Source organism: Balaenoptera ricei, chromosome 4, assembly GCF_028023285.1.
Source record: "Balaenoptera ricei isolate mBalRic1 chromosome 4, mBalRic1.hap2, whole genome shotgun sequence".
NCBI classification, from domain to species: domain Eukaryota; kingdom Metazoa; phylum Chordata; class Mammalia; order Artiodactyla; family Balaenopteridae; genus Balaenoptera; species Balaenoptera ricei.
The window spans coordinates 147,201,546-147,212,461 of record NC_082642.1 but is presented as its reverse complement, the minus strand read 5'-3'; the positions used below and the strand labels follow the sequence as shown (position 1 = coordinate 147,212,461).

The following is a 10,916-nucleotide window of genomic DNA, read 5'->3' as shown; positions in this document are numbered from 1 at the left end:
CATTTTTCAAAGTCAGTTCCTTTTCTGTAATTTCTTTCAAAAATATAAAATATTTTCCCTTTGTCACCCCTGTTCTCCATTTTATTTTTTCTGTTGTATAATATAATAGCTGAGTGCTAATTTCCAGGGGGCTAATTATATCAGATAAACTTGCACTGAAATAAGCACAGAAATTCTTTAGGATGAAGGAAAATAATCTTAAAAGGAAACATTAAATTTCAAGAAAGAATAGAATATTTGCTAGTTGGATTCTCCAGGAAGCAGGCACTGAGACAGGAATGGAAGAACAAAAAGTTTGTAAGAGAGTAACACTTGTGAAAGAAAAAAAGCCATTCTACCATCTTGTTCAGTCATTGACAAGGGGCTGCCATGAGAAAAACCTGACCTTGGCTTGAAATCGAGGCAGATTCAAAAGAAGCCAACAGAGAAAGGCTGTCAGCTAACCTCACTTGTCACAGCTGGATAGCTATTCTTTTTTGAAGTGATGTGATGCGAGTTCCAGTGCAGATCTGTACCTGTCACAGTCTACCATTTTCACCTTGAGGGTCAACTTATCAGGAGAGAGATTCTCCGTAGCTCTGGTTGGCCTCCCTTCCTGAGGGGAAATGTTCAAGAGTGACTCAGTGGGATGAAACGCAGACTCTGTCACTGCATTTGATCTTGGACCTGAGGTGGGTACTCATTATTTCCCTCCTTCACAACCATTAGAAATTTGTTTCACCCTCAGCTACCACTTCTATTGGTCTCAGTGGATTTCATGGTGGTATTACCTATGCCCTTTCCTAAGAGGTATGAACACTGATAACCATACCCTTTTCTTGCTATAGTTACTGCATATGACAAATCACATCCTCAATTGGGCAGGAGTTTTCAAGGGCCATCCAAGTAGATCAACTGAGCTCCACACATACTCCCTCCTACCCTCACTGTGTAACAGTAACCCTACTATTTTCTGCTAAACAGGATTATCTACCCTTGGATTAGATGGTAATTCTCTCTCTCCTTTTTTTGCTTGCTGGTACCTGAAACAAGGAACTCAAAGTGCTCAGCCAGCAGTCATAATTGTAGTTCAATGAGACCCTTGATATGTCCATTAGAAAGTCTATCTTTGGGAATAGGTCTTCTATCCTTGGAAATTCCAGTTGCAGAAATAGGAAGCACAAAGTTCTTAAATGGGTCATTGGGGATGAGAGTAAGTGGATATTTGGGACCCAATCTTTGAAGACATTGCTTCCATGCTCCAAGCAAATTTCAGCTTTGCTGTCACTGGGACTATTTAATGCACTATCAGGCAGACAGCTTCAGGGTCCTGTGGTTTTTGTGGATAACTTGTGGATCCCACTTCTTGCTATCTCTACTATGAAGTGGGTTTCCTGATTAGATGCTGCCTTCTTGCTATCTCTACTATGAAGTGGATTTCCTGATTAGATGCTGCCTTCTTGCTATCTCTACTATGAAGTGGATTTCCTGATTAGATTCTGCCTTGTGAGGAATTCCATGCTGGTGGATCAAGTTTTTCATTAGCTCCTGAATAATATTGCTGCTGAGATAAGCACAAAAACAGAGGCTTACTCTGAATAGGTAGTTATGTGTTTGAGGATGAACCACTGATCCTTTCAGAGCACAAGGGGGCCATGTTAACTTGCAACCAAGTGACCGGTTGGTCTCCTTGAGGAATAGTGCCATACTGGGAGTTTAGCATTAGCCTCCATTGCTGACAGATTGGACATTTGTAGTGGCATTAATTATATCATATTTGTAAGTGGGAGCTTATGCTGTTGGACCCATTCATAGCCTCTGTGGTCACTTATTCACATGCTCATCTTGCCAGCATTGTGAGGACTTCTGGCAAAGGCAAGCTAGCTCGACTGACAGAGTCATTGTGTCAACTTGATTTTTTAGTTCCTCTTCCATGATAGATGCATTCTGGTGGGCATTAAGAAGAAATACAAAGACCTTGACACTTTGGACCTACTTGCATATATCCATCCATATGTCTCTATACCAGATTTTATTATCTGAATATTATATATTCTCCCTTCCAGGTTTTTAACTAGCTGGTCAGGTCAATCGCGACTGTCCAGGAATCTAGATGTATCATCAACTGGGACCACTTTTTCTCTTTTATACAAAGTGAATAACCAGGTGCTAGACATATGCTTCTACACATAGAGAAAATAGTTTTCTCATCACGGTGTTTAAAGGCATCCATGCAATGAGCCAATCCATCTGCAAGCCTTTCTTGGGCTTTTCCTTTCCTCCTTCAGCTGGTCATTTGAGGCACCAAATGTGACCACACATGTGATGTGAGAAAGAGGTGGTGGTGCAATGCTGGTCGGTGACATGGGGGTCTGGGCTTCTGCTTATGGAGCCTGCTTTCTTGTCCTGCTAGTGTTCATTCCTGTTTGAGCTATTTCCGTCTTACAATGGATTGCTACTGAGTCCACCTGACTTCATGACTTGGAATTTTCAACAGAACGCAGCTCACGATGGACAGCTACAGATGCATGATCACTTGTCCCACAGTCAAGTCTTGTATCACTACCAGATCCAAGTAGTTTCCAAGGATCTGATTATCCAAAGATATGTTAATTTTCAACTACAAATTATAAGACCTTGTTCTACAACTTTATTTGCCTGCATTGTGATTTTCCCACTGAGGTGTGCCGTAAACTCCACATTGCAGTTTTATTTTATTTTATTTTTATTTGTTTCAATGCCACAGATGCCGCCAACACCATATGGTCTGCCAGATTGTTTGATCCAACTAGTAAGGTTGCTTGCATCTGAGACTAGACCTACAGAATCTTTTCCTGCTCCTGGTCTAAAGGAAGCTTTGTATATAGGCCGGAGAGGTACTTCTACTTGGGGAGTATGTTTGTTCCAGAACCCCAAAAAGCCTACCAGATGCTCTGCTACTTTATTTGTAGTAGAGGATTTAAGAGATTTAACTGTTTGTTATATATTTTATTTTTTTATATTATGTTATATATTTAATATGAATATATTTATATAAAATAAGGAAATATAACGACATACTATTTTACATAATGTTTGACAAAAGTTTTATTTTATAAAGTATTTTAAAATGTTTAAATAAGTAGAAAATAGAATGAAAATGAGCAGGCAGAAAGCTATTTTAACAGTATGAATAAGAGAAGATGAATCCTAAGATTAATGTGATCCAAAACTCAAGATATCCAAAACAATGAAGTGAAAGAGACCTATTATACCTCTCTAGCTGATTTTCCATTACTAATCCATACAAATTGTAACTTGATTTTCAATAATTTCCTGAACACAAGTACCTTTGTACCTCTCTGCTTTGATCATTTTATTTCACCTTCTCAGAATTCTCCTTATTCTCTCCCATGTTGCTTACGTCTTCACTTCTTATATGAATCCTCATCTATCATAAAGTCTTGGATCTTGGTTTTATTGTAAGACTGGGACCTATAGCGAACCCTTAATCTGCTTTGAGTCTTCATTTCCTTCTGTGTAAAATAACTAGTTCATAAAATGTGTGTTTCTCATGATTCTTATAGCAGTCTGAAAAATGATGAATAGGAAAATTCTTTGAACCTTGTTCTTTATCTCTGTATAAAGATACTGTCTTTTTGTTATTTGCTTTAGACCTTATCAGTATGTTATCTATCTTAGCACTATGCTGTTTTCTGAAATATGTGACCTATAAAATGTCAGAATGGCAACATAAAACATAAAAACAAGGAGTGTGTAAATGTGTGTTACGATATGAATGAAATAGTGACTTCTGATGGTTTGAAAGCCTTGTTTTTTCCAGCCGTGTTTAGTTTGGATCTTGGCTACAAGAAGGTGAAACTCTACATCTCATGAACCTAATTAATTCTCACCAAATATAATTGGCTCCCTCTTTACACCTGTGAAGAAATCAATTACATACAAAGGTACTCAGTGAGATGAAGGGATATGGTTTTTTGCCACCCAACACTGACTGAATCAAAGAAAGCTCTCTAAACTAACATACAAAACTTTTCATATAACCTAAAAATTTTCCCCATTCAGTTGTATTTTCCAAATTGCTTGCTTGTGTCCTTCAGTCAGCAAACATCAAGACCCCATATCCTTTGAAGAAACTGTGCTCTATGCCACTCCTGAGATTATTATTCACGTGAAGTTTATGCATGCAATGTAAGGATTTCAGAAAACAGAAGTTTTGAAGAAGAAAATGTTTAAACCCTCAAATAAATTAGTTCAAATCTATCAATATTAGTTTTTCAAAGTTTGCTTTCAGCGGTATAGTAAACGTAAACTCAAAAACAACCTCCAAAAAAAGCAAAAGAAAAAAAAAAAAAAAACACTTAACTAGTTAAAACTAACAATAAAATTAGTAACATATTTGCAAGCCAGATTGAATGAGTTTATTAGATTATATTCATTTAGGTTTTTATCCATTTTGTGAATAAAATGCATGAACAAGGATCCCATTAATTCATTAACATTAGTTCATTGTTTGTTAACATGAATTTCATTAATTGATTTAGTAATATATTTCATTTATTTTACTAATTCTGTTACTTTATTCCATAAAATTAATCATTAAGTTCAGTATATGTGGCAGACAGTTTTTTGGTCAGTATTTTATGAATGGAAAAAAGGTGAAGAACAGTTGATCTTCCCGAAGGTCATGAAGATGATAGAAGCTCTGTATAGAGGTTGGACACATTGCTCACATCTGAACGTTCGACAAGCTGATCAATAGAAGGCAGATCCACAGATTGGTCTGTAACACAGTGATTGGCAACTCCTAGAGGCAAAGTTGGATGGATGGCAGAATCCGGATCTATGGTTCAGCTAAGGGAAGGCATAGACTTCATAATCCAGGGGTCTGAAGCCATGGGATCAAAAGCCCAGTGTGTAGCAGCTTCTGGATCCATAACCCAGGGAGCAGCCTCTGCTGGACCGAGAGCCCATAGACCCAGCATAAGTTGTCCAGCAAGGACTGTAGAGCATGGAGGTCCTTGGATGGTAGCAGGATGTCTGGCAGGGACTGGATAGCACACAGGATGTAAGGCACCTGATGGGCTCATAGCAGCCACTCTGAAGAGAGGAGCCCAGATGGCAGGAGCTGGGAGAGCAGCGATCAGTGCTGTAGATCAGGTTGCTGGGGTAGGAAGAGCCACACGAGGAGAGGAGCCTGAGTAGCGCAGGTGGTCCCCAAGGGAGCGGGAGGAGAAGTTTCCTGAGCAGCAGCAGTAGGACATGTTGACAGGAGATGTGAGTTCCAATGAGTGACAAAGAGAAGATTCTGAGATTTAATGTCACCTCCTGAACTGGGGTGTTTTTATACTCTTAGCCATGGGTGTGGCATTCTACACAGTCACCTTTCTCACGCTTGTAATCTCTCATCTCTGTATGTGTAATTCAATAATATTTTCTGTAATTGAAGATGAAAAATTCCTTTCATCTCGTATTCATGGGTGAATTCACTGTGTTGTTAAAGCACTAAGCTAGTGACCTGTTCCAAAGTCAGAAATTCTATGACTACATGCCTTTGATGCCATCTCATCATGACCAGAAAATCCCCTACTCGTCTCACTGGCCAAGATTCTTTGTTCATTTGACTGTATATTGGCTGGTGGATGCTTAGTTCTAAGGGGAGAGATTAAGATGAAGTAAATTTTTTTTTGTCAGTGGAATAAAGGCACCCTATTTGCCACCAATGATTTTCTTTCCCTAACTTTATTTCATTGCCTAAAATTACTTTTACATATTTTATTATAAAATTGCTTCTCAAATTCTTTAGAAAGAGAAAATAGATCAGATAAATTGAATAAGAAATATGGTGAATCACAGAGATAAACCAGAACAAATGTTTAGAGGCAAAAATGACTAAAGAAGTCTACTTTGAAGCAGAGACTCAGGGGATGCCAATATGTGCACATGTGAAAAGACTCAGAGTCAAATATTTTAGAGGCAAGAGGAGATAAGGAGTGACTTTATGGGGTTTTCCATCTCTGTAGTTTAAATTAAAAAGTTCAATATGAGTATAGTTTATGGCTTTTCATATATATATTGTCCCTTTTGTCATCTATATTTAAAATTTTCTAAAGGTCTTTCTTCTCTAGAACAACTCCCATCAAGCAATACCTTCTGAACATTTCTACCTTCAGATTCTTTCATATGATTTTCTTTTTCACTGTAAAACATACTTTTTACCTACTCTCTTCCTTTAAGATTATTTTTCCACTGTAAAATATCCAGATATCTTCTTTTTATAGAGCTTTCCATATCAGGTAATCCTGAACTAAAATGAATATTGAAGGATTTTCTCAAATTAAAAAGATGGTGATCTCAGAGGGAAATTTGGAATTGCAGGAGAGGAAAAGAAGACTGAAATATGAGTGAATTATGTCTAAATAGACATTGTACACAGCACTAATAAAGCGATTCTTAATATATAAGAAGAAATAAACATAATAAATTAAGAATGATCATTAAAATCTAAGATTTTGCTTAAAAATGAAAAGCCTGGAAAAAATAATACAAGAGCAAAATTATAGTATTAAACCATTTTATTACTCCTCAAATGCATGAAAGGAGACAAAAAGAAACATAAAATATGGATTAAATAACAGTAAAATAGTAAATATGTAGGTAGAAATCTGACTGTATCAATAATTAAGTTAAATATAATATGACAAAATAGTCCATATAAAAGACTTAGAATATCAGACTGGAATGAAAATCAAAACTATTTTCTACATAAAAGAGGTTTTCTTTAGGCTTCCCTGGTGGCACAGGGGTTGAGAATCTGCCTGCCAATGCAGGGGACACGGGTTCGAGCCCTGGTCTGGGAAGATCCCACATGCCGCGGAGCAACTGGGCCCATGAGCCACAACTACTGAGCCTGCGCGTCTGGAGCCCGTGCTCCGCAACAAGAGAGGCCGCAATAGTGAGAGGCCTGCGCACGGTGATGAAGAGTGCCCCCCGCTTGCCACAACTAGAGAAAGCCCTCGCACAGAAACGGAGACCCAACACAGCCAAAAATAAATACAGAAATAAATTTTTTTAAAAAAGACCTAAAGAAGAAATACATGGCGAATTTCTTTCTTCTCTTTAAAAAAAAAATTAAAAAAAGAGGTTTTCTTAAATATGAGGAAACAGAAAAGGAAAGATAAAAGATATATCCGGCAAAAGAAACAAAAATGCTAGTTCTACTTTATTAATCTCAAAGTTTGCTATATGTTAAGAAGTTTATTGTATATTAAGCAAGATGTTTCTTAACAATCAATCTGTCAGACTTCCAGGAGGATGCACATTATTTCATTAGTTATTTAAATGTTACACTAAGGCCATACCGTCCAATAGAGTAGGCACTAGCCACATATATCAAATTCAATTTGCATGCATTAAATTAAATTAAATTAAAATTCAGTTCCTCAGTCATATTCATCACATTTCAAGTGCACAACAGATAACGTGTGGCTAATGGATACCAAATATTGGAAACTGCAGATAAAAAATATTTTCAGCATCAAAGAAAGTTCTACTGGGCAGTGCTGCCTTAAAGATCACAGTCGATTGTTGATTTGCTAATATAAATTCATATTTTTACTGTTTTATGTACAATGCAAGAATGTTAGAAGTCTTAAGGCCATTTATCCTAACCCCAATTCATGTATTATTATGTTAGTATTTTCGCTTTATGTATGCTTATGCATATTGATAAATATTTGTCCCCATGTTTTTACAGGCAATATTTGCTTAAATGTACCCAATATATATTTTTCATTTACTCTTTATTCCTTCCTACATCTTTTTGCTATATGCTAGGATCATTTTGCTTTTGACTATGTATAACTTTTAACTATATATTTTTGTGCTAGAAGGCTAGTGACAAGTTCTCTAAGTTTTCAATTGTCTGAAAATATCTGTATTTCTATTTCCTTTTTGAAACAGATACTCACTAGTCATGTATTCTAGTTTTAAATTGTTCTTTCTTCACAAATTTGAGGCTATGTAATTGTTTTCCTACCTTCCCCTTTCTATATGTTTAGAATTCAATTGTCAATTTTATTGTTGCTTTTTTTGAAAGTAACTTGATTTTTTCCCCGTGGGTTGTTTTACATTTTTTTTTTTTTCTTCTTCTTGTTCATCAGTTTGACTCCATTGTGCCTAGGTGTGGGCCTTTCTTCATATTTGTCATACATGGGATTTGTAACATTTCTTGAATTTGTGAATTGATTTTCCTCTATTTGGAAAATTCTCTCTGGATCTGTTTCTATTCCATGCTTCTTCTCTTAGATTTGGTGATGTCTTGACTTGTCAATGGCTGTTAATTTTTCATTGAATATCAATGTGTATATATATATTTATATATATGTATATATATGTGTGTCTGTGTATAAATATACATATATGTGTATGTATACACACACACACACAACTTGTTTTAGGACTCCAGTTGAAATTTTTAGACCTTTCCATATTCTCCATGTTCCATATGCTCTGGAGTGCTGTTCAATATTTTTATGCTTTCTTAACGTTTTAGTTTGAACATACTCTTCTGAACAATCTCTAATTGTTTCTTCAGCTATGCCTAATTTATTTTTAATCCAATTGTAACCAATTCTACATTTAATTTATTGCATTTTTTAATTTTAGAATTTCTACTTGATTCTTTTAATATGTTTCAATGTTATGCCAAAATTTTCTATCTCTTTATTTCCTAAGCATATGGATTATAGTTATTATAAGATCTACGTCTTACCTTTCCATTTACTGAATCCCTTGTAAGTCTGTTTATACCACATAACACATATTTTGGTTTTAATAATTTCTTAAAGTCTTGAAGTCTGATAAATTTTCCTTGGATATCAAACTATAACTATATTTGTATCATCTATATATTCATCTATATTTACATATTCATTTATAGCTATATATTCATTGGTAATTATAGCTATATAAAACTATATCTATAACTGTATCTATGTGGGAATCCACATCCTACAAGGGAATCAATCTAATTTCTGATTCTGAGATATTCTATTCAAACAATACTCTTCCACCAGTTATAGTCTGAGTAAGAAAAATATCTGAGGTCCTCTAAAATTTGTTCAAATCCCCAACTTTGTAGGATTTCAGAACCTATTCCCATGTGCATATTGATCTTTTCATATTACCTCTTTTATCCATCACAATCAAACCCTAGTCAATACACACTTTTATCTATTACAATCACATAAACAATAATAAACACTAACAACAATAAACATAGCTGGATATCAGAATCAATTAATTTATTAGATTTAATGACTTTTCACACAATTTTGGAAGAAAATACAATGTAAATTCTATCTCTGATGCAGACTTTAGACTTTATTTTGAGTTAGTGCTTTAATAATAAAAAAATTTAGATAAAGTTTGTCAGTCAACGTTTAGGACCAGAGACAAGGTGACAATTTGATAATTAGAAATAAGAGGGCAATTCTTCCTGTAGATGATGAAAACAATAAAGGTTATGAATAGAGTCATTGAAGACATTGGACAAGATTAAAAATTACGTAAGATGATCAGTTGGAGCCAGATCCACAGGTTGGTCTGTAACAAGACTGGAAGTTCCCAGAAGTGAAGTAGGATGGGTAGCAGAATCCAGATCCATAGTTTAGAGAAGGGAAACCATGGACTCTGCAAGCCACGGGTCTGAAGCTACTGGAACCACAGCCTGGTAAGTAGGAGCTTCCAGATCCATAGCCCAGGGAGCAGCTGTTGCTGGACCCAAAGCCTAGAGACCCAGAATAAGTTGTCTTAGAGGGCCTGCAGAGTGTGGAGGTTCTTGAGTGGTAGCAGGATATCTGGCTAAGTCTAGACACCACATAGAATGTCTGATACCTAGTGGGTTTATAGCAGGTCTCCTGACAGCCACTGTAGAGAGAGGAGCCCAGCTGGCAGGTAGTGGGAGAGCAGAGGTCAGTCCCAGTCCCAGTAGACCAGGTTGCTGGGGTAAGAAGAGCCACAGGAGGAACCTGAATAGCACAGGTGGTCCCCAAGGGAGAGAGAGGAGAAATTTCCAGAGCAGCGGTTGTAGGACATATTGACAGGAGATGTGAGTTCAGCTGAATTACAGTGAGAATATTCTGAGTTTGAATGTTACTCCTGGACTGTGGTATTTATATATTCACAGTAATGGGTGTAGCACCTTACAGTAACATCTTTTCCATATTTGAGCCCACTCATTTGCTTACATGTAACTCAGTAATTCTTTTTGTAATAGCAGTTAACTAACTCCCTTCATCTTATATTTATAAGTGAACCCGTTTTTATAGCTCTATGTCAATGAATTACATCTATGTTACGAATGGTCTGACGGTATGGAATTAATGTCTACTTCACCATGGCGAAGGAAGCCTCTCTTATTTTCTTGGGCAATAACTACTTGTATATCTACTCCTGGTCCAGCTGGGGAAGGTTTTCTTCCTAGAGTGGGGACTGCAATGCTGTCATCTCCCTTTTGTGCCAATTGTCAAGAGGGAGAAATCAGGTCTTGACGAGAAACCTTACAAACATTGCCTTTATAGCAAACCATTGATTCTCACTCTCCAACATAATTTTCCATCTTACTTACTTACTATTTCCAATTTGCTTAACTATTAGCAGTGCTTACTATGTCCACTCTAGAAGAGCCATATAAAATATGCCAAAGGGATTGAGAGAGATCACTAGGAATGGGGATACCTTGAATAAATTTTTTAAATTGTTTAAAAAGTTAATCAATTCTAAAGCAAGAACAGACCACTATGGACATATGTGAAGAAAAACAAAGTGGGAGACACTATGGAGATGAAGTGAGGAAACTAGTGACAGTGGTAGAAAGAGGGACAAATCTGCCAGGATTTTCTTCTAACCCAGTGGACAACCTATGGATACTCTAC

The 10,916-nt window shown here is 36.4% G+C and overlaps 2 pseudogenes; both read right to left on the bottom strand.

Moving 5' to 3' along the window:
• Nucleotides 1–4,734: 4,734 nt before the first annotated feature.
• LOC132365536 (keratin-associated protein 13-1-like) lies at nt 4,735–5,285 on the bottom strand (annotated as a pseudogene).
• Nucleotides 5,286–9,557: 4,272 nt separating this feature from the next.
• Nucleotides 9,558–10,128, bottom strand: LOC132364446 (keratin-associated protein 13-1-like; annotated as a pseudogene).
• Nucleotides 10,129–10,916: the final 788 nt, after the last annotated feature.